Genomic DNA, 23437 nt, shown 5'->3' on the forward strand with positions numbered 1-23437 from the left:
CCGGGGAGACAGGGAAAGCGCCGCGGGTAGCATCGGCGGAATCCCTGACGCATGGGGCGAGTGGGCCGTGGAGGTGCCGGTGGCGCCCCCCTCTGTTGGGGCTGCCATGGCGCCCAGGGCACGTGCCCTGCTCGCCCCGTGCTAGATACGCCTCTGAACCTAACATAAAGTCTTTTCAGAGAAACTCAGTAAAGCTCCCCTGTGTGTGACCAGTCTCACTGGGCACAGAATCTAAACTGGAGTCTGGAGGAGGGGCATAGAGGGAGGAGCCAGTTCACACCCATTCAAAGTCTTAAAGTGCCTATGTCTCCTGCGGATCCCGTCTATACCCCATGGTTCTTGAAGCGTCCCCAGCATCCTCTATGACGTATAAGAAATGATACTGATGCCCCTTGTGCAGTACTGTGCCAGAAGGAAAAAAATAATCACTCCAATGAGTCATTCTTCTTTTCTTCTACCCCCCTGGTGTATGATCACACTCCCTCAAACAGAAGACTACTCCCCTTCAGTGGGATGTATTTTCTTTTATTTTAAAATTAGAGATTTCAACAGTGGCAGAGATATTCTGGGAACAATTATCTAAGGACTATTTAGAATTGTTCCTTGACAACAGTGACAATATACAACCATGCAGTAGATCACCAAGGGTTTGAATGTATGTATAAATCATTTGGTTTATAACGCTCCATGTAATGAACACAGCACCTTATGACATATTGGGGGTAATTCCAAGTCATACTTACCTACATTTTAATTCTCCTTTCCGGGAGAAGCCCGGAGAGGAGACGCAGCAGGTGTCTTCGGGGGGCGGGGCCGGACTGTGACATCACTAAGCCCCGCCCCCGCATCGGGAAATGCCGCGATTCGCGGGTCCGCAAGAAGGGGGCGGGGCTAAAATGACGCGATTTGCGTCATTTTAATTCCTTCTCCACCCGACGGACCCGCGAATGTTGGAGGTTATCTCTCATCCTGCTCGCATCACTAGGGTGCGAGCAGGATGCGGGAGACCTGCCCACTCTTCAGGGGGTGCGGGGGGCTACCCCAAAAAACGGGAGCCTCCCGCAGCTTCCGGGAGAGTAGGTAAGTATGTTCCAAGTTGATCGCAGCAGGACATTTTTTAGCAGTTGGGCAAAACCATGTGCACTGCAGGGGGGCAGATATAACATTTGCAGAGAGAGTTAGATTTGGGTGGGTTATTTTGTTTCTGTGCAGGGTAAATACTGGCTGCTTTATTTTTACACTGCAATTTAGATTGCAGATTTAACTCACCACACCCAAATCTATCTCTCTCTGCACATGTTATATCTGCCCCCCTGCAGTGCACATGGTTTTGCCCAACTGCTAACATAGGGGGTCATTCCGAGTTGTTCGCTCGCTAGCAGATTTTAGCAGCATTGCACACGCTAGGCCGCCGCCCTCTGGGAGTGTATCTTAACTTAGCAGAATTGCGAACGAAAGATTAGCAGAATTGCGAATAGAAATTTCTTAGCAGTTTCTGAGTAGCTCGAGACTTACTCCTACACTGCGATCAGTTCAGTCCGTTTCATTCTTGGTTTGACGTCACAAACACGCCCTGCGTTCGGCCACTTACTCCCCCGTTTCTCCAGACACTCCCGCGTTTTATCCTGGCACGCCTGCGTTTTTCCGCACACTCCCAGAAAACGGTCAGTTTCCGCCCATAAACACCCACTTCCTGTCAATCACACTCCAATCACTTCAACGATGAAAATTCTTTGTTCGGATGTGAGTAAATCTACTAAGTTTTGAGCTTAAATACTTAGCGCATGCGTACTGCGTACCATGCGCATGCGCATTTTCGCCTTAATCGCTCCGTTGCGAAAATCGGCAACGAGCGAACAACTCGGAATGACCACCAAAATTCCTGCTGCGATCAACTTGGAATTACCCCCATAATACAAATTAATTGGTAACAGGAAGTTTAGGCACAAATAAAATCATAAAGTAGAGTTCCTTGACCAATGGGTCTGATTCAGGTCCTGATGCTGTATCGTTGCATGCAGCAAAGTAACAATATTCTGTACGTTGCATATGCACTGAACCTGTACTGCACATGTGCAGTATGAGTTGATGACTACAGACGCAGAACAGCATCAGACTGTCACTGATTGACAGCCTGATGCCGTATGCGGGTGGGGAGGGGGCGACAACAGCCTCAAAATGTAGGCGTGTTGCTGCTGTTCTTGGTGAGGGATGATGCTAGGATCCGCCAACCACATCTAAATCAGGTCCAATATGCTTACAGCCCAGTTATGAATGTAAAGACTTACACAGACAGTCAATTTAATCGGTGCAGTCATTCTTGTTTTTCTAAGTGTCTATAATGAACGGTGACTTCAGTTTAGATTTAGGAGCCTATTCATCACCACTAAATAGCCCGTTACACATGCAAAAACGCTATTTTCCGCATAGTTTATGCAACAGTCCATTCATCATTACAGGTCATTTAGGACCACCTGATAGCGGAGTTTGCCTGCGAAAACAAACTCCGTCTTCAGATGGCTCTTGTTCTCAGGGTCCCCCTCCTTCAGGTGGTAAGGAGTTCAGGGAATGCGAAGAGGGATCCGAGCAGAATTTGAAGGATTAAGGGCCTGTTTCAGTAAGTATAGCAAATTCTGCTAATTAGCAGAATTTGCTATCCTCTGGATCGTATGCTGGGGGCTGCCCATCACAGGGCAAGACCGCCCAGCATGTTGCCAGCCACCTCCCACCCTTCAACAAGCAAAAATTGAAATTGCATCGCCATTTCTGCCTTTTAGCAGAAATAGAGGAAGCCTCCTGCACCAAGCTGCACCCGCAGGATACTCGCCGCCATCTTTCTGATCACGGTGGCTGCATGTCATGTCACACAGCTGCTGCGATCACGCCACCAGCACGCCCCCGTTTGCACCGCCCTGCCCCCCCATTTGTCCAGCTCCGCCCCCAAAACACTCCGTCTCCTCCCTGGAAATGGAGTGTTTCCCGCCCCCCCGCACCGCGACCGCCTCTGCCTGATTGACAGGCAGAGGCAATCGCATTTTCTGTGGTCCCCCTGCAGAAAATGCGGGCGCATGCACAGGACAGTCGCTGCACATGCGCCCGCATCTTTTTCTCAATAATTCCGGTAAGATCACAATATAAATACACACACACACACACACACACACACACACACACACACACACACACACACAGCAGTCAATTGACCACTGGACGTGATCCCTGTGATCAATATACTGATCCCGGAATCCCGACACCATCTGCAATACCGGAAGTTGTAGTCCCAACCGCCGACTGGTTTCCCCACTTGGGTGGTGATCGACCACCCGAGGGGCAATATAACACTGTGGCGACTAGAGGTTGCCACCGGGTCCGAAGCGCGGCGTGCGCAGCGAGCCCTCAAGGGCAGTGTCGGACTGGGGCATGTAGGGCCCACCGGGGGAATGCAGTGGTAGGGGCCCATGTTTAGGGGTGTGGCCAGTCTGAAGAGGGGGTGTGGCCTGCCACCACATTGGTTTGACTAACGATTAGGGAGTGCAACATCTGGGCCCCTTCATTAAATTCAGTAAATTCAGCTTCTGCATGCATGATAATGTACCAGATTAATAACAGCAATGCATTGTAGAAAATACACCATAGTCCAGCATAAGGTAACATATGTATAATGTATAATTCAAGTGCACAGTCTGGAACCTGATTCTTAGAACAGTGGGGCCCACCGGTGGTTTCCCCTGTACCCCTGTGGGCCAGTCCAAGCCTGCTCAAGGGGTCATGCTGCGATCGCTGCTGGGATCCCGGCGTCGGTCTCCTGACCACCGGGATCTCATACTGATCGCACACACACATACACACATGTACGGAAACCCCCGCATGAAAAACCTGCGTTTGCCCCTGGGCCTGTGAGTATATCCAAAGAGGTCTGTCTATAGCTGGGTGTTATGTGCTCTACCTCTCATTAAGGCAATAGACATCTCCTGCTGCATTACTATACAGCGCTGCTCTACCAAAGTTCTATGACTATGACTAATCCAGATGGCTGCCGACTGTCACACAGCGGGGAGGACTCCGTAGTGCTACAAAGGTGGCATAGGCATGCGCAGCTAATTTTATTAGGGGGTGCACTGCCGGAGGGGTGTGTCTAGTACCGCCTTTTGGGCGTGTCCAGCACCGCCCAGGGACATGTCTAGCACTATTTTACATTCTCTCAGTAAAATCACATGGCTTAATCTAATTTCTTTCTAGTTCCTAATAATAAAGTAGATATAATACACACCAGAGAAATAAAATTAAACATATTGGTGCGACCACTGTCCGCTATGGCATAACCCTGAGTCCTAGCTGCCACTGCACCCTATTGCTGCTCACACTTCCCGAACCTAACCCTGACCCAGTAGCTGCACTATAGAGTGGGGGCCTAGTGCATATACATTCCTCTCCCCCACTCACACACCCCACCACTTGCACCTCTCAACACCTACACCCTGATTTTGAGTGGGCCACTCTGAAAAGTACAGGAGATTTAGGGGGCCCAACATTTAAGTTTTGATATAACACAAGTAAAGTTTAAAATTTACACAAATGCCATCAGAGTTACATTTGCCTCTTTCTATGCCATCAGACCTCAACTATGCGGGACACGAGTATTTGTCACACATATACCCATGCTCACCAGCTACTAACAGTAGTGCCTCTTATTCACATTACGCCGCACAGTATGAACCGAAATTCACATTACGCCACACAGTATGAGCCGAAATACACATACCACATGGTATGAGCTGAAATTCACATTATATCACATGGTCTGAGCCGAAATTCACATTATACCACAGAGTATGAGCCAAAATTCACATTATAGCACAAAGAATGAGCCAAATATCACATTATGCCACAAAGTATGAGGTGAAATTCACATTACCCCACATTGTATGAGGCGAAATTCACATTATGCCACACGGTATGAGCCGAAATTTACATTACACCACAGAGTATGAGCTGAATTCACATTACGCCACATAGTATGAGTTGAATTCATATTACGTCACACAGTATGAGCCATATTCACATTACACCACTAAGCATGAGGCTGTTATTCCCTCTGGCTGGCCAGGCTAAATACAATAAGTTACAAAAAAAGGAAAGAATGAGATCTATATTTATGTAACCCTTTTCTTCTTTTCATTTTTTTCCCAGAGTGCACCCACAGATGTTTGTTTTTTTTAGTTTTTTTTTTTTAATTGTAACTTCACCACATTTATACGGGTGTGGTATGGAATGCCGGCGGCCGGGCTCGCGGCGACCAGCATACCGGCGCCGGAAGCCCGACCGCCGGCATACCGACAGCGTGGCGAGCGCAAATGAGCCCCTTGCGGGCTCGCTGCACTCGCTACGCATGCCACGCTATTTATTCTCCCTCCAGGGGGGTCGTGGACCTCCACGAGGGAGATAAACTGTCGGTATGCCGTCTGTCGGGATTCCGGCGCCGGTATACTGTGCGACGGGATCCTGACAGTCGGCAACCTGAAGACCATCCATTTATACAGTACATGTTGTTTTATTCCCCCTGGCTGGGCTGGCCTGGCCCCCTCTCTTTTCCCTGCAGGAGCAGGCTGCAGGACTGAACGTTTCACACACACTTACTGCCTTTGTGACACACTTCGAGAACTCAGTGAACTCTCTCTCCTTCTCTCTCTCTGTTTTCTTCTGCTAAATGTGTGTCCTCCGGCTCCGAGTCCTCATTAGAGGAATTATTGGAATTATCTGCGCACCGGGATCTCTTGTGCGGACGAGCTGCTACACTTTCAGGTGACCAACCTGATTTTAGCTACAGGAATAATTGGAAATAGTGTTGCGCTCAATCCTGACTAGTGGGCTAGTATCTTAATTAATTGGTGATCTTAAATGATAACCCCTTAAATTTATTCAAATTAATTGGTGTGGTAGATAACGCATTAACCAATAGGTAAAGCAAACTAATAATGTGTGGTTCTCTGTTGAACAGAACAGTAATGACAATTGTAGAGTAAACAGGTACTATATGTACCACTATTTATTAAGATCAGACTAACTGAGGATAATGCCACTGGTATAAATGAGTTGTTGAATGACAATGGTATTAATAATGTCTCTCTTGGTTAGGAAATCAATACGAGTTGCAGCGTCCCGCAACTTATTGTTTTAAAGTCTCTATTTACAGTGCACTAGACAGTCTATAGGTTTCTCTCATTAAGCGCTTTAATGTCTGAGAGTGGCAAAATATATGTGTCCTTCTGTTTCTGCACGGTGTGGAGCGTTTAGCAGATTAACACAGGGTGTGATAAGGAGGCTCCGGACTGGTCTTACTAACCGGCTTCAGCTACTCGTGGTGCGCCCTGCCTCAGACGTCCCCTGAGAGCCGATGGGCCGAACTAGTAGTCCTGTCTAGGGTAAGGGAGAATCTCAGATAGCGCTCTACGGAGTTGCTTACTGAGTGACCCCCGCCGCATACGGAGACTCGCTTCTTACCTTCTCCTGTGTCCGCCGCGCTCCTCATTAGAGGAATGCTGCCTGTGGTGCTGGCGTGGTGGCCGCGGCACTTGAGGTTTGGAGCGCCGGTGAGAGAAAAGACTGAGCGCAGGTGGGGAGGAAAGGAGCGCGGACGCGGTGTGACATCTTAATGTCACATCGCGAGGCGGAGCCAGGAAGAAGCATCCATGTACCCAGTGCGGCCGGCAGCCAATAGTACAGACAGAGCGCTGTGGCGGGAGGGCCGGGGCACAGGATGACTATCGATCGCTGCAACAGGCGAGGGGGGTGCCGGACATTGGGGGGTGCCTGTGCGCACCAGGCACCCCCCGTGCGCACGCCTATGAAAGGTGGACAATGTACCCCTCAGCAATGGGTAAACAGTACCCACAGCCTCCCCCCTCTTGGCATCACTGATCATAACCAATACTAAAATCTGATCATAGCAGATAAGGTTCAGCAGTTTGTAACCACATAAACTTTCTGCTATTATTAAATGCGCTAACTCCCTGGATACTCTTTATACTTTTGCTCAGCTTTTAAATGCATCATATTTGATGTGAAATTCCTGTTACTACCATTGGGAACAAAACAGAAACACATTTAATAAAGTTAAATAAATAGACGGATGTTGAATTGCACCCGGTGGAAATATGAATGGGAAATTCAATTATTATTAAACGGCATATGCCTTTGTTATTACACATATTAATTCCAAAATACCACAAACAACTTGTACTGCAAAATAGCAACAAATAAGAATGAAACAAAAATGCATGTATCAAGATAAAAAAAGAATTATGGAGGCTATACACCAGAATAGGAATACCAAATGGAAAATGCAATGAGGTCATAAGATGTGAACAATTTTTATTATTATTTCTTATGTTTTATGTATAAGGTGCCGCAGAGGTCTGCAGTTGCATACATTGGAGAGTAGAACAAAACAACAACAAATGAAACATTGAACAAATCACATTGAAATACATAGAAAATGGGGTGGACCAAGTTCCTCTGATCCTCTCCCGGCTCAATCCATGCTCTGTTCCAAATCTGGGATTTCTTTCAGGCTGTTTTGATGTTATGCTCAAAATGTATGTATTACATACTTTAATATATTTTTTGTAATACTTATCTACTGTATACAAAGAAACTTAGCTTGATAAAAATGACTGCATTCATATTGTTGGTATGCACTGTGCATATGTAAAAGGGTGGAAAATGATTACCACAGCTTAAGTAGGACACAAGCATGTCTTGGAATGCACTTTGGGATGACAGTGGGAGAAAAGAGGCATTGTAAGCACATGTCACCTTTCCTAACTAAAGCATGAGGGTGTACCATCAACACAGGTGCAAGTGCCTAAGATACTATTTTTTATCTGCAAGTGCTCTGTCACTTTCATTTATCTCTAGTGCCCACACGCATTGGATTGTATCACATCTAATTTACCTCAAAACCTACAAGTGGGAGGGCAGTACTCCCCAGCCTGTACAGTGTCTTCATGTTGCACCCTCCTGTCTGCATTCTTGATGGACGATCACCTGAAGGACACAGTCATGTCCTCCTACATATTTACCTAGTTAGCTATTGTCTAGTGTGTACCAACCCATACTGTAGGTCCAACATTTACAGGAACAATAATTCAAACAAAACTGGCACTAACAAGTATGTGACCTGCTGCAGCTTATCCACACAATGGGTGTCATGCATTACCCTAGATAAACTACTGAACACAGGAATAAAATACAGCTCCGTCAAGGTATAAGTAAGACAGGCACTAACAATAAGCCCTAACCAATATGATGCTCTAGGCAAGATTTTAGCTGTTGCCCCCTAGCACCGCCGCTAGTTCCGCCTCCTTCCCTGCACCCCTTTCCCAGCACCATCACCCCTCACCCATAGCAGTCCTCATTTTGGTGTTCCTACTCCCTATATTTTAAATAGGAACAGTGTGCACATTCTGCGCACAGCCCACACAATAGTACCCCCAATTCAAATTAGGCCACACAGTAGTGCAACTTTATTCACATTTTATCATGCAATGGTATCCCTAATTCACATTACATTACACAGTAGTACCACTTTACCTTATATACGTTACTCCTTACAGTAGTGCCCCTTGTTCACATTACATCACACTGAATTGCTCCTTATTCACATTACATCACATTGAATTGCTCCTTATTCACATTACACCACACCATATTGTTCTTTATTCACATTAGACCACACAGTAGTGCCCTTTCTAAACGTTACACAGTAGAGCACCTTATACACATAATGCCACACATGAGTAATACATTTATACACATAATATCACACAGTAATGACACACATTATTATTATAACAATAATGCACCTTACATATTATGCCAACCTTTGTTAATGCCCTTATACACATAATGCCCCTTACACATATGCCGCACATTATTAATGCACTTAAACACATAATGACAAGCATAGTGCCCCTTACACATATGCCACACATTAGTAATGCTCTTATACACATAATGACATAGTGCCCCTTACACATTTGCTGCACATTATTAATGTATTTATACACATGACACACATAATGCCCCCTACACATATACCGAACACTACTGCACAACTAACCCACCCGCATACAGCACTCACATGGCCGCTACCAATGTGACCTCTGCCTCTGCTTGGATACAGATGTGTTCTCATACATCTAGCCTCAATATGCCATGCAGCAGGAGATGCCTGGAGAGAGTCAGCTGGCAGATCTGCTAACATCGGTCACTTTTTTTAAAAGAAATTGCATCTGATTTGCATTGCTATGTGGCTAGGGTGCACAATCAGCTACTGCTCATTAAAATGATATGCGGCATGCCTATATTCTGTGTGTGACTGTGGCAGTATCTGCATATGAAATGCTACATAACCGTGATTTCCAGGAATACACTGTAACATAACATTTCATATGCAGATACAGCCGCAGTCACACACAGAATTTAGGCATGCTGCATATCATTTTGATCAACAGATGCTGCTTGTGCCCCTAGGCATTTGCCTTGTATGCCTATGCCTAGGGCCAGCTCTGCACGCTGGCCAAGATGCCGAACGGAATGCCGGCAGGGAGGCGAGCGCAGGTTGGTGAGAACAGGTTCTATTCTCCCTCTATGGGTGTCGATATACAGGCGGCGGTGTGGTGGCCCTGTCGGGATCCCAGTGGCGGTATTGTGATATCCGGGATCCAGACTATCGGTATGCTGACTACATACTCCAACAATACAATACAATCACCCTGGCCTACCATCAGTGGAGGCCTCACCAGGTGATGTCTACATGCAATGTGACAGGGAGGATTCAGTGACCAATCTATCACATATAGCACTAAATGTTAGCTATCCCTTTAAATCTTCTGAGATTATTTTGTGCCACCTACTGTATTTTTGCAGGAAATCGTAGCCTCTATTGGCCTGGAACTATTTCACTGGTAGCTAGTTGTGCACTGGAACCTAGTGTTTAGTACAATTTATGCAGAATAAATGACTTTTGGTAAGCTCAGCTGAAGTAACACTTACTGTCTAGTCACAACACAACAGGGCCGGCTCCAGGCCTACTAGCTCCTTGAGCAAGAACATTTTAAAGCAAATCCCCCCCCCAATCAACGCACACTCCTGGAAAAGTAGACGTGGCCTCGCAACTTCATATTATCAAACTATAAATAAATATCTTTTCACACCCCCTCTACACTCACAATTAGCAGCCTTACACATAACAGCCACAGTAATGTTCCTTACACATAGGGGGATAATTCAAATGTTTGAAAAGTCAGTTGGGTGTCTGTTTTTTCCTATCTAATAGACAGGAAAAAACAGGCATCCAACCGACACCCAACTGACACCCAACCGACACCCAAAACAGACACCCAACTGACTTTTCAAACATTTGAATTCCCCCCATTAAAGTGCCAGATAGACATAATAACCCCATTAGTGCAGTCAGTGCTGTTTCTAGCCAATTTGGCTCCAGTGCGAGATTTCAAAATGCGCCCCCCCCTCATTAAAATGGGCGTGGGCTTATTAAAGTGGGCGTGGCCTCATCTGATATCATCACGGCCACCACAGGGAAAAATAAAAAAATCTAAAGTCCCCATTTTTCACAGTACGGCAGGCAGGTGTCCCCATTTTACACAGTATGGCAGGCAGGTGTCCCCATTTTACACATCACGGCAGGCAAGTGTCCCCATTTTACACAGTATGGCAGGCAGGTGTCCCCATTTTACACATTACGCAGGCAGGTGTCCCCATTTTATACATTACGGCAGGCAAGTGTCCCCTTTTTACACAGTACGCAGACAAGTGTCCCCATTTTACACATTACGCAGGCAGGTGTCCCCTTTTTACACAGTATGGCAGGCAGGTGTCCCCATTTTTTACACTACGCAGGCAGGTGTCCCCATTTTATACACTACGAAAGGCAGGTGTCCCCATTTTACACAGTACACAAGCAGATGTCCCCATTAAATACAGTGCGGCAGGCAGGTGTCCCCATTAAATACAGTGCGGCAGGCAGATGTCCCCATTAAATACAGTGCGGCAGGCAGGTGTCCCCATTAAATACAGTGCGGCAGGCAGATGTCCCCATTAAATACAGTGCGGCAGGCAGATGTCCCCATTAAATACAGTGCGGCAGGCAGATGTCCTCATTAAATACAGTGCGGCAGGCAGGTGTCCCCATTAAATACAGTGCGGCAGGCAGGTGTCCCCATTTTACACATCACGGCAGGCAAGTGTCCCCATTTTACACAGTATGGCAGGCAGGTGTCCCCATTTTACACATTACGCAGGCAGGTGTCCCCATTTTATACATTACGGCAGGCAAGTGTCCCCTTTTTACACAGTACGCAGGCAGGTGTCCCCATTTTACACATTACGCAGGCAGGTGTCCCCTTTTTACACAGTATGGCAGGCAGGTGTCCCCATTTTTTACACTACGCAGGCAGGTGTCCCCATTTTATACACTACGAAAGGCAGGTGTCCCCATTTTACACTGTACACAAGCAGATGTCCCCATTAAATACAGTGCGGCAGGCAGGTGTCCCCATTAAATACAGTGCGGTAGGCAGATGTCCCCATTAAATACAGTGCGGCAGGCAGATGTCCCCATTAAATACAGTGCGGCAGGCAGGTGTCCCCATTAAATACAGTGCGGCAGGCAGGTGTCCCCATTAAATACAGTGCGGCAGGCAGGTGTCCCCATTAAATACAGTGTGGCAGGCAGGTGTCCCCATTAAATACAGTGCGGCAGGCAGGTGTCCCCATTAAATACAGTGCGGCAGGCAGGTGTCAATTTGGGGGGGGGGGGGAGGAAGGGGGGAGAAAGAGAGACTACTTACATATACAGAACCTTCCCGCTGTTGCCTTATAGGTAATTGTCTGCACTTCGTCTAATATTAGGGCAATAGATGTTGTCTGAATCAAAATATAATTCATTATAAATAGGCGATGTTACCATAGTGGACAGTATAGTGGATATATATAGTAAGGAATAGATATGAAATAAGTTTGAATGTATGAGGTAATGTTTAGCTGATTTAAGAAATTAGGTTTGTGTATGTGTTTATATAGATATACTGTATATTTGTGTTTTACAGCAAGATGGTAAAAAATAGTGTAGGGAACAGGTTTATTCTGCTCTAGTCATAAATAAGGCCAGAGAGGTTACAGTAAGATCAAGAGTCATTGTAGAGAAAAGGTATTAGGCCATAAATGATAATAGGTATGTGACAGAGCTCTGTTGGTCATTGGAATTCACAGGTGTGCTTACAGTAGATCAGAATCTACTGGTTTGTCTATTGTCCAGTGAAGGTTAAAAGCTAGGGAGTATAAATTAACTACTATGAAAAGAGATCACATCCATTGATAAAACATTGTGTAACCGACCCCAGGAAAACTTGTCAATACAACAGAACTTTGGATGAAAAGACATTCCAGATTTTACAATACTATACTTGCTTAAGGCAGTGTGGACACCACACTTTTATGACACCATGCCTCCGTGAACAGGACACGACAGCCCAGTTCAATGTTTGTTTTATTACACCTTGGAATCTGACAAACCTATAATTACCTATTCCATTGGAAACTATGAGAATATGATAGTTTGAATTGGTAAAATATGAGATAAAAGGACCAGACTTGTAGTTAGGAGTTAGAAGGAAGAGGGAGAGGGAGAAGAAGAAGGAGAAGGAAGGAAGTCAGTCAGGAGGAGAAGTCACGGAGAACATGCAGAAGGAATGATTCTTGGGATGGCAATCTTTAACTTGCAAGTATAAATATGATAATAATTGAAACTGTTTGTGAAACTTATGTCATGTTGTTTTATGTTATGTAACGAAGGAAACATAGCATAGCTTAATATAATTATAATTAGTATATATATCACTACTGTGTATATCTTATTCTGTACGATTTGATCTGCCTGTAAATAAAGAATCATATAAAAAGAGCGGTAATATTCAAGCTTGAACTCTCTTTAAGGAATCTTAACTTAATAACTTCATAAGTCATATGTATAAGGACTGCATATATGTATCAGCCAATTAGTTTGTAAGCCTGACATAATATATTTGCAGATATATATGATAAATGCATATTAATTGAAATATATCCATATATTAAATACCATATATGATATATTAAATATTAATATTCATAAATATGATTCCATAGATCAATACCGCTCTTCGACGTCGGGCCGCCTCACCTCCCTCGCGCCCGCCGCCTCCTCCTTCCAGGTAGTCTGCTCCTCCTCCATCATCCGAGTACTCCTGCTTGGGGGGCGTGGTTTCGCGGAATTACGCGATTGCGTCGTGACGTCATGACGCAATCGCGTCATTCCGCGAAACTCCGCCCCCCGAGCAGGAGTGCTCAGGAAGAGGAAGGAGGAGCAGACAAGGACACGAAAAGTGCCGCGGCGGGCGCCCCGTGCGGTTGCACGGCTCGCCCGCCGCAAGAAACTGCACTGAGTGCAGTGCCAGATAGACATGGCATGCCCCCCAGCAGTGCCAGATAGACAGGACATGCCCCCCCAGCACTGCCAGATAGACACAACATGCCTCCCAGCACTGCCAGATAGACACGACATGCCCCCCAGCACTGCCAAATAGACATGATATGCCCCGCAGCACTGCCAGATAGACATGATATGCCCCACAGCAGTGCCAGATACTCATATGCCCCCAGCAGTGCCAGATAGACATGATATGCCCCGCAGCAGTGCCAGATACACATGACATGCCCCCCAGCTGTGCCAGATACACAAGATATGCCCGGCAGCAGTGCCAGATACACATGATATGCCCCCCAGCAGTGCCAGATACACATGATATGCCCCCCAGCAGTGCCAGATACACATGATATGCCCTGCAGCAGTGCCAGATACACATGATATGCCCCGCAGCAGTGCTAGATAGACATGATATGCCCCCCAGCAGTGCCAAATACACATGATATGCCCCCCAGATACACATGATATGCCCCCCAGATACACATGTCCCCACAGTGCCAGATACATATATGCCCCACAATGCCAGATACATATATGCCCCACAGTGTCAGATACATATATACCCCATACAGTGCCAGATACATATATGCCCCACACAGTGCCACATACACATGTCCCCCCAGTGCCAGATATGCCCCCAATGCCAGATACACATGTCCCCTTAGTGCCAGATATGCCCCCAGTGCGAGATACACATGTACCCATAGTGCCAGATATGCCCCCAGTGCCAGATACACATGTCTCCATAGTGCCAGATATGCCCCCAGTGCAAGATACACATGTCCCCAGAGTGCCAGATGTGACCCCAATACCAGATACACATGTCCCCACAGTGCCAGATATGCCCCCAATGCCAGACATGTCCCCATAGTGCCAGATATGCTCCCAGTGCCAGACATGTCCCCATAGTGACAGATATGCCCCCAATGCCAGATACACATGTCACCTCAGTGCCAGATATGCCCCCATAGTGCCAGATATGCCCCCAGTGCCAGATACACATGTCCCCAAAGTGTCAGATATGCCCCAGGTGCGAGATACACATGTCCCCATAGTGCCAGATATGCCCCCAGTGCAGGATGCACATGTACCGATAGTGCCAGATATGCCCCCAATGCCAGATACACATGTCCCCATAGTGCCAGATATGCCCCCAGTGCCAGACATGTCCCCATAGTGCCAGATATGCCCCCAGTGCCAGACATGTCCCCATAGTGCCAGATATGTCCCCAGTGCCAGATATGCCCCTAGTGCCAGACATGTCCCCATAGTGCCAGATATGCCCCCAATGCCAGATATACATGTCCTCCCAGTGCCAGATATGCCCCAAATGCCAGATACACATGTCCCCATAGTGCCAGATTTGCCCTCAGTGCCAGACATGTCCCCAGTGCCAGATACACATGTCATTACACAGTGCCAGATATCCCCCCACCCCCCCCACCCCTTTCCCCGTGCTGCTCACCGTGTGTCTGTTGTTCTGAAGGACGGGGAGGCTGAGACTGAGGCTGCTGTTGGTGCTGCTCTTTAGTTGAGGGCGGGGAGGAGAGGGCAGCGTGCACCTCTCTTGGCCCTCAGTCTCCAGCGGCCGTGGCAATGTGTAGCTCCAACTAGGCACCGGTCTGCAAGCCAATCAAAACTCGCGGTCCGGCAGCCAATCAGGAGCCTCAGCTGCTGGACCGCGAGCTCCGATTGGCTCATGGGCCGACAACGGTTAGCGGGGAGGGGGGTTTACACAGGGCTGTGGATGCAGTGCACGTCTCTGCTAGGAGGCGGACACTGCAGTGCTGCTGCTGAAGGGACAGCTTCAGGCTCCAATATGGTGGCCAGAGCTAGTGGCGCCCATAAAGTGCGGCGCCCTGTTCGGCCGCTCTATTGGAATGTGCCTGGAGACAGCCCTAGTTCTCAAATTGTGAGTCCTAACCCCAACGTTTTTTCTAACCATCTCAGCATGGGGTCGCAACTCCATGTTCTTGTTTCTTCTGATCTCTCAGTCAGTAATCTGAGAGTTCTGAAAAATCAATTGAATTGTCTCTTACTTCAAACTCCTCAGATCACAGGCTAAGAGATCTGATGAGTCATCAGTCAGCTCTGCCTCACCCAAGGGCTCTGCCCCTCTTGGCTTGTCCCACCCAGCAGCTGCTGCCACTGCAGCCTGCACTCCTGACTCCCTCATCTACATGCAGCTATCCACAGGGGTCACATGGATAGCAGTAAGAGTACTCCCGGGCCCTTGGGCTTCTGAGCTGTAGGAAATTTACAGATGAAACAGACAGCCAGCAGCGGACCGCTGTCAGACTCAGAGGAGCCAGCTCCAGGGATTGTTGGTTCTGGAAAGCAGCAGCAGGGGAGCATGAGATGGAAGGAGGGGAGCACTAAGCACAGACTTTATGGGATGTTTCTGTGAATGAGGAGGATGGGACAGGGGAGCACGTAGTATAGGATGTGGATGGGGAACAGGGGAAAACTCTTGTAAACACACACTTCCTCTCTCTAAACACCTTCTGCCATCCCCCTGTCACCCTCTGCCACCCCCTGTGTCCCGCTGTCATCCTCATCACCCTCTGCCTTCCCCTGCTATCCATTGCCTCCCCATTACCCTATGCCTCCCTCTGCCTTTCCCTAGTTACCCACTGCCTTTCCTTAGATACTCTATGCCATCTACTGCCTCCTTCTGCCATCCCCTGTCACCCACCATCATCCCCTGCCTACTACTGCCACCTTCTGCCTCCCCCATCACCCTGTGCCTCTCTCTTACTCTCCCTAGTCACCATGACATCTCCCTAGTCACCTTCTGTCACCCTCTGCCTCTCCCTGCCATCCACTGCCTCTCCCTCTCTCACACTGCCTCTCCCTGACACCCTTTGACTCCCCATCAACTTCTGCCACCCACTGCTTTTCCCTGTCGACCACTGCCTCCCTCTTCCATCCCCTTTTACCCTTTGCCTCTTCCTAGTCACCCACTGCCTTTCCCAAGTCACCCTCTGCCACCCTGTCTTATTCTGTCATCCCCCTGTCACCCTCTCCCACCCCATCACCCACTAGTCACCCTCTGTCTCACTCTGCCATCCCCTTGTCACCCTCTGCAATCCCTGTCACTGTCTGCCTCCAGTGTCATCCACTGCATCTCCCTAGTCACCCTCTGCCTCTACCTACCTCCCCCGGCATCTCCCTGTCAGCCACTGCCACCTATTATCTCCCTTCCACCCAGTTCCTTACCAGTCTCCCGTTGCCTCACCCTGGCACCCATTGCCTCCCCGTCACCCATTGCCTCCCCTGTCACCTACTGTCTCCCTGCCACCCCCAAAGCCTTCACAGCAGGTGAAAACTTAACTTTTGCATGAATATATTAAAAAATGCATGCAGGGCAGGGACTCCGAATACTACTGGGCATGTGTGGTCAGCTGAGCAATGTGTGGCAGCCATTCTGCAGTAACTTGCTGGGGTACTGTAATAAATGTTATTGTCTATGGGGTCCCAGAGCAAAATAGTTTGAGAACCTCTGCACTAGGGGAAGCACAAGCCTAATGCCTGAAATGAGTTATGGGTTTAATGATCAATAATGTGGGTACTGGTGGGGAGCCTACTGCCCAATGTGGGGGGAACATTACGGCAGCTGGAGTTACCAGCTCATTAGTAACCAACAGAGCCTTTAAAAAATACAAGTCCTACACTGTGTCCTGTTCCTGACGCTGGGCTGCTATCCCTTCCACTCTAGGTCCCAATCCACTTGTACCTGGTGTCTTCACCTAGATGGCAGAGGGCTTCCTTCTCTTCTTTATCTTGCATCTCAATAGATTTTGGTTGTTACTTCCACTTGTCTTTGCCTGGACAGTAAGAGAGGCAAAGGTCAACTAATTTACAGCACACCAGGATTTGGTGACTTAATTTTTTCACTTGTCAGCTTCTGTCTTCTACCCAACATCTTCAATATTCCTCTTGCCAGTGGCACATTTTCCCCCCTTTGGTGTAATCATCTTTCTTCATGAGATGTTCTCTCCTCTTTGATACTGTCAAAATTATTTATCTTTGTTTATGCTGACTAATTTAAGATAGAGCAAGAAAGCAGTGTAGATCAGATTGGCCAGCTTGCAGAGAGCTCTGACAGGCTAATTATTGCAGCCTGTCATTAACTGAATTTGAATCTTCATAAATTCATACATGCCAAGAACAAGGATCTTTGCAACATCACTGGACCAGGTGGAAGGTTAGTGGTACTCCCTTGTTGGTCTTTTCTCTAGGGATGGTGTCAAATCTGTTGTGGATCCGGTTCGGGTTCTTGTGAAACTGGAGGGACTGATTCCTTAGATAAGAGCTGGGCTGGATGGATTAAAGTTTTTCTCATAAATGTATTAATGCGTAGCACACAAGATTAGACCAGTGCATCAGGTATTGCCCAGGAAGGAGGACAAGGGGAAAAGTAATCCTTGGGAGACCGCTTTCGTGACTCTACTGAGATGAATCACCTCCGGGGGGTCATGGTAACTACTATGTTAGATCTAATGGATGAGCAAGGTGGACTGGAACTGCAGAGTGACACCTGCTGTCACGCTGTTAAGTGCACTCAAAATGCTATAGTGACTAGACTGCGGAGCACAGATGAGCCAGAATGCTGCAGCATGAAGTGAGACGTTGCACAGACAATCTGGACACTAAAAAACTCAGGCTAAATGCCTGCTGGCCAGACTTGATTGGCCCAATACTGCACAGTGCTCCAGTACTGCCTGCTTGGCTCCTGCAGTCACATGGTCATATCCAAGATGGCGGCACCCACAAGCCGGTGCCCCTAATCTCCAGCAGCCAGCCCAGACCTGCCCCCAGCTGCAGCACTCCTCATCAGCCTGCCCCACTGCTGGAGAGACCCCGACACAGTGATAAAGATGGTAAGTTCCGGACCTCCCGGAACCTGCATCCCTGAGCTGTGACAGATGGTCTCCTCTTCCCCAGACCAACTCCAGTGGCATTTCAACCTTTCCTGGAGGCCGTGCTTTTTCCTTGAACACATCCTTTCACCTAGAGTATAAAATAAGAATTTACTTACCGATAATTCTATTTCTCATAGTCCGTAGTGGATGCTGGGGACTCCGTAAGGACCATGGGGAATAGCGGCTCCGCAGGAGACTGGGCACATCTAAAGAAAGCTTTAGGACTATCTGGTGTGCACTGGCTCCTCCCCCTATGACCCTCCTCCAAGCCTCAGTTAGGATACTGTGCCCGGACGAGCGTACACAATAAGGAAGGATTTTGAATCCCGGGTAAGACTCATACCAGCCACACCAATCACACCGTATAACCTGTGATCTGAACCCAGTTAACAGCATGATAACAGAGGAGCCTCTGAAAGATGGCTCACAACAATAATAACCCGATTTTTGTAACAATAACTATGTACAAGTATTGCAGACAATCCGCACTTGGGATGGGCGCCCAGCATCCACTACGGACTATGAGAAATAGAATTATCGGTAAGTAAATTCTTATTTTCTCTAACGTCCTAAGTGGATGCTGGGGACTCCGTAAGGACCATGGGGATTATACCAAAGCTCCCAAACGGGCGGGAGAGTGCGGATGACTCTGCAGCACCAAATGAGAGAACTCAAGGTCCTCCTCAGCCAGGATATCAATTTTGTAGAATTTTACAAACGTATTTGCTCCTGACCAAGTAGCTGCTCGGCAAAGTTGTAAAGCCGAGACCCCTCGGGCAGCCGCCCAAGATGAGCCCACCTTCCTTGTGGAGTGGGCATTTACAGATTTTTGGCTGTGGCAGGCCTGCCACAGAATGTGCAAGCTGAATTGTACTACAAATCCAACGAGCAATAGTCTGCTTAGAAGCAGGAGCACCCAGCTTGTTGGGTGCACACAGGATAAACAGCGAGTCAGATTTCCTGACTCCAGCCGTCCTGGAAACATATATTTTCAGGGCACTGACAACGTCTAGCAACTTGGAGGCCTCCAAGTCCCTAGTAGCCGCAGGCACCACCAATAGGTTGGTTCAGGTGAGACGTTGAAACCACCTTGGGGAGAAACTGAGGACGAGTCCTCAATTCCGCCCTGTCCGAATGGAAAATCAGATAAGGGCTTTTTCAGGATAAAGCCGCCAATTCTGACACGCGCCTGGCCCAGGCCAGGGCCAACAGCATGACCACTTTCCATGTGAGATATTTTAACTCCACAGATTTAAGTGGTTCAAACCAATGTGACTTTTGGAACCCAAAACTACATTGAGATCCCAAAGTGCCACTGGAGGCACAAAAGGAGGCTGTATATGCAGTACCCCTTTTACAAACGTCTGAACTTCAGGGACTGAAGCTAGTTCTTTTTGGAAGAAAATTGACAGGGCCGAAATTTGAACCTTAATGGACCCCAATTTCAGGCCCATAGACACTCCTGTTTGCAGGAAATGTAGGAATCGACCCAGTTGAATTTCCTCCGTCGGGCCTTAATGGCCTCGCACCACGCAACTTATTTTCGCCAATTGCGGTGATAATGTTTTTGCGGTTACATCCTTCCTGGCTTTGATCAGGATAGGGATGACTTCATCCGGAATGCCTTTTTTCCTTCAGGATCCGGCGTTCAACCGCCATGCCGTCAAACGCAGCCGCGGTAAGTCTTGGAACAGACAGGGTCCTTGCTGGAGCAGGTCCCTTCTTAGAGGTAGAGGCCACGGATCCTCCGTGAGCATCTCTTGAAGTTCCGGTTACCAAGTCCTTCTTGGCCAATCCGGAACCACGAATATAGTGCTTACTCCTCTCCATCTTATCAATCTCAGTACCTTGGGTATGAGAGGCAGAGGAGGGAACACATACCCTGACTGGTACACCCACGGTGTTACCAGAGCGTCTACAGCTTATTGCCTGAGGGTCCCTGGACCTGGCGCAATACTTGTCGAGTTTTTAATCATGTGGAAGACTTCTGGGTGAAGTCCCCACTCTCCCGGGTGGAGGTCGTGCTGAGGAAGTCTGCGTCCCAGTTGTCCACTCCCGGAATGAATACTGCTGACAGTGCTATCACATGATTTTCCGCCCAGCGAAGAATCCTTGCAGCTTCTGCCATTGCCCTCCTGCTTCTTGTGCCACCCTGTCTGTTTACGTGGGTGACTGCCGTGATGTTGTCCGACTGGATCAACACCGGCTGACCTTGAAGCAGAGGTCTTGCTAAGCTTAGAGCATTGTAAATGTCCCTTAGCTTCAGGATATTTATGTGAAGTGATGTCTCCAGGCTTGACCATAAGCCCTGGATATTCCTTCCCTGTGTGACTGCTCCCCAGCCTCGCAGGCTGGCATCCGTGGTCACCAGGACCCAGTCCTGAATGCCTAATCTGCGGCCCTCTAGAAGATGAGCACTCTGCAACCACCACAGGAGGGACACCCTTGTCCTTGGTGACAGGGTTATCCGCTGATGCATCTGAAGATGCGATCCGGACCATTTGTCCAGCAGGTCCCACTGGAAAGTTCTTGCGTGGAATCTGCCGAATGGGATTGCTTCGTAGGAAGCCACCATTTTACCCAGAACCCTTGTGCATTGATGCACTGAGACTTGGCTCGGTTTTAGGAGGTTCCTGACTAGCTCGGATAACTCCCTGGCTTTCTCCTCCGGGAGAAACACCTTTTTCTGGACTGTGTCCAGGATCATCCCTAGGAACAGAAGACACGTCGTCGGAACCAGGTGCGATTTTGGAATATTGAGAATCCAATCGTGCTGCCGCAACACTACCTGAGATAGTGCTACACCGACCTCCAACTGTTCCCTGGATCTTACCCTTATCAGGGAATTGTCCAAGGAAGGGATAACTAAAATTCACTTCCTTCGAAGGAATATCATCATTTCGGCCATTACGTTGGTAAAGACCCGGGGTGCCGTGTACCATCCATACGGCAGCGTCTGAACTGATAGTGACAGTTCTGTACCATAAACCTGAGGTACCCTTGGTGAGAAGGGTAAATTTTGACATGAAGGTAAGCATCCTTGATGTCCCGAGACATCATGTAGTCCCCTTCTTCCAGGTTCGCAATCACTGCTCTGAGTGACTCAATCTTGAATTTGAACCTCTGTACGTAAGTGTTCAAAGATTTAAGATTTAGAATCGGTCTCACCGAGCCGTCCGGCTTCGGTACCACCACAGTGTGGAATAATACCCCGTTCCCTGTTGCAGGAGGGGTATCTTGATTATCACCTGCTGGGAATACAGCTTGTGAATGGCTTCCAAAACTGTCTCCCTGTCAGAAGGAGACATCGGTAAAGCCGACTTTAGGAAACGGCGAGGGGGAGACGTCTCGAATTCTAATTTGTACCCCTGAGATATCACCTGAAGGATCCAGGGGTCTACTTGCGAGTGAGCCCACTGCGCGCTGAAATTCATTGAGACGGGCCCCCCACCGTGCCTGATTCTGCTTGTAAAGCCCCAGCGTATACTGAGGGCTTGGCAGAGGCGGGAGAGGGTTTCTGTTCCTGGGAACTGGCTGATTTCTGCAGCCTTTTTCCTCTCCCTCTGTCACGGGGCAGAAATGAGGAACCTTTTGCCCGCTTGTCCACGAAAAGACTGCGCCTGATAATACGGCGTCTTCTCATGTTGAGAGGCGACCTGGGGTACAAACGTGGAATTCCCAGCTGTTGCCGTGGCCACCAGGTCTGAAAGACCGACCCCAAATAACTCCTCCCTTAATAAAGCAATACTTCCAAATGCCGTTTGGAATACGCATCACCTGACCACTGACGTGTCCATAACCCTCTACTGGTAGAAATGGACAACTCGCTTAGACTTGATGCCAGTCGGCAAATATTCTGCTGTGCATCACGCATATATAAAAATGCATCTTTTAAATGCTCTATAGGCAAAAATATAGTCTCTATCTAGGGTATCAATATTTTCAGTCAGGGAATCCGACCACGCCAACCCAGCACTGCACATCCAGGCTGAGGCGATTGCTGGTCGCAGTATAACACCAGTATGTGTGTAAATACCTTTTAGGATACCCTCCTGCTTTCTATCAGCAGGATCCTTAGGGGCGGCCATCTCAGGCGAAGGTAGAGCCCTTACAAGCGTGTGAGCGCTTTATCCCCCCTAGGGGGTGTTTCCCAACGCACCCTAACCTCTGGCGGGAAAGGATATAATGCCAATAACATTTTAGAAATTATCCGTTGTTATCGGGGGAAACCCACGCATCATCACACACCTCATTTAATTTCTCAGATTCAGGAAAACTACAGGTAGTTTTTCCTCACCGAACATAATACTCCTTTTTTTGGTGGTACTCGTATTATCAGAAATGTGTAAAACATTTTTCATTGCCTCAATCATGTAACGTGTGGCCCTACTGGAAGTCACATTCGTCTCTTCACCGTCGACACTGGAGTCAGTATCCGTGTCGGCGTCTATATCTGCCATCTGAGATAACGGGCGCTTTAGAGCCCCTGACGGCCTATGAGACGTCTGGACAGGCACAAGCTGAGTAGCCGGCTGTCTCATGTCAACCACTGTCTTTTATACAGAGCTGACACTGTCACGTAATTCCTTCCAACAGTTCATCCACTCAGGTGTCGACCCCCTAGGGGGTGACATCACTATTACAGGCAATCTGCTCCGTCTCCACATCATTTTTTTCCTCATACATGTCGACACAAAAGTACCGACATACAGCACACACACAGGGAATGCTCTGATAGAGGACAGGACCCCACTAGCCCTTTGGGGAGACAGAGGGAGAGTTTGCCAGCACACACCAGAGCGCTATATATATACAGGGATAACCTTATATAAGTGTTTTTCCCCTTATAGCTGCTGTATAGTTAATACTGCGCCCAATTAGTGCCCCCCTCTCTTTTTTTAACCCTTTCTGTAGTGTAGTGACTGCAGGGGAGAGACAGGGAGCTTCCCTCCAACGGAGCTGTGAG

General features: G+C 48.0%; 1 long non-coding RNA gene across 1 annotated transcript in view; it reads right to left on the bottom strand.

The window, feature by feature from the left end:
- Positions 1 to 23437, bottom strand: part of LOC134957858 (uncharacterized) — a 110980-nt gene that overhangs the window by 82420 nt on the left and 5123 nt on the right. The window lies entirely within an intron of this gene.

This window comes from Pseudophryne corroboree, chromosome 9 (assembly GCF_028390025.1).
Source record: "Pseudophryne corroboree isolate aPseCor3 chromosome 9, aPseCor3.hap2, whole genome shotgun sequence".
Classification (NCBI taxonomy): domain Eukaryota; kingdom Metazoa; phylum Chordata; class Amphibia; order Anura; family Myobatrachidae; genus Pseudophryne; species Pseudophryne corroboree.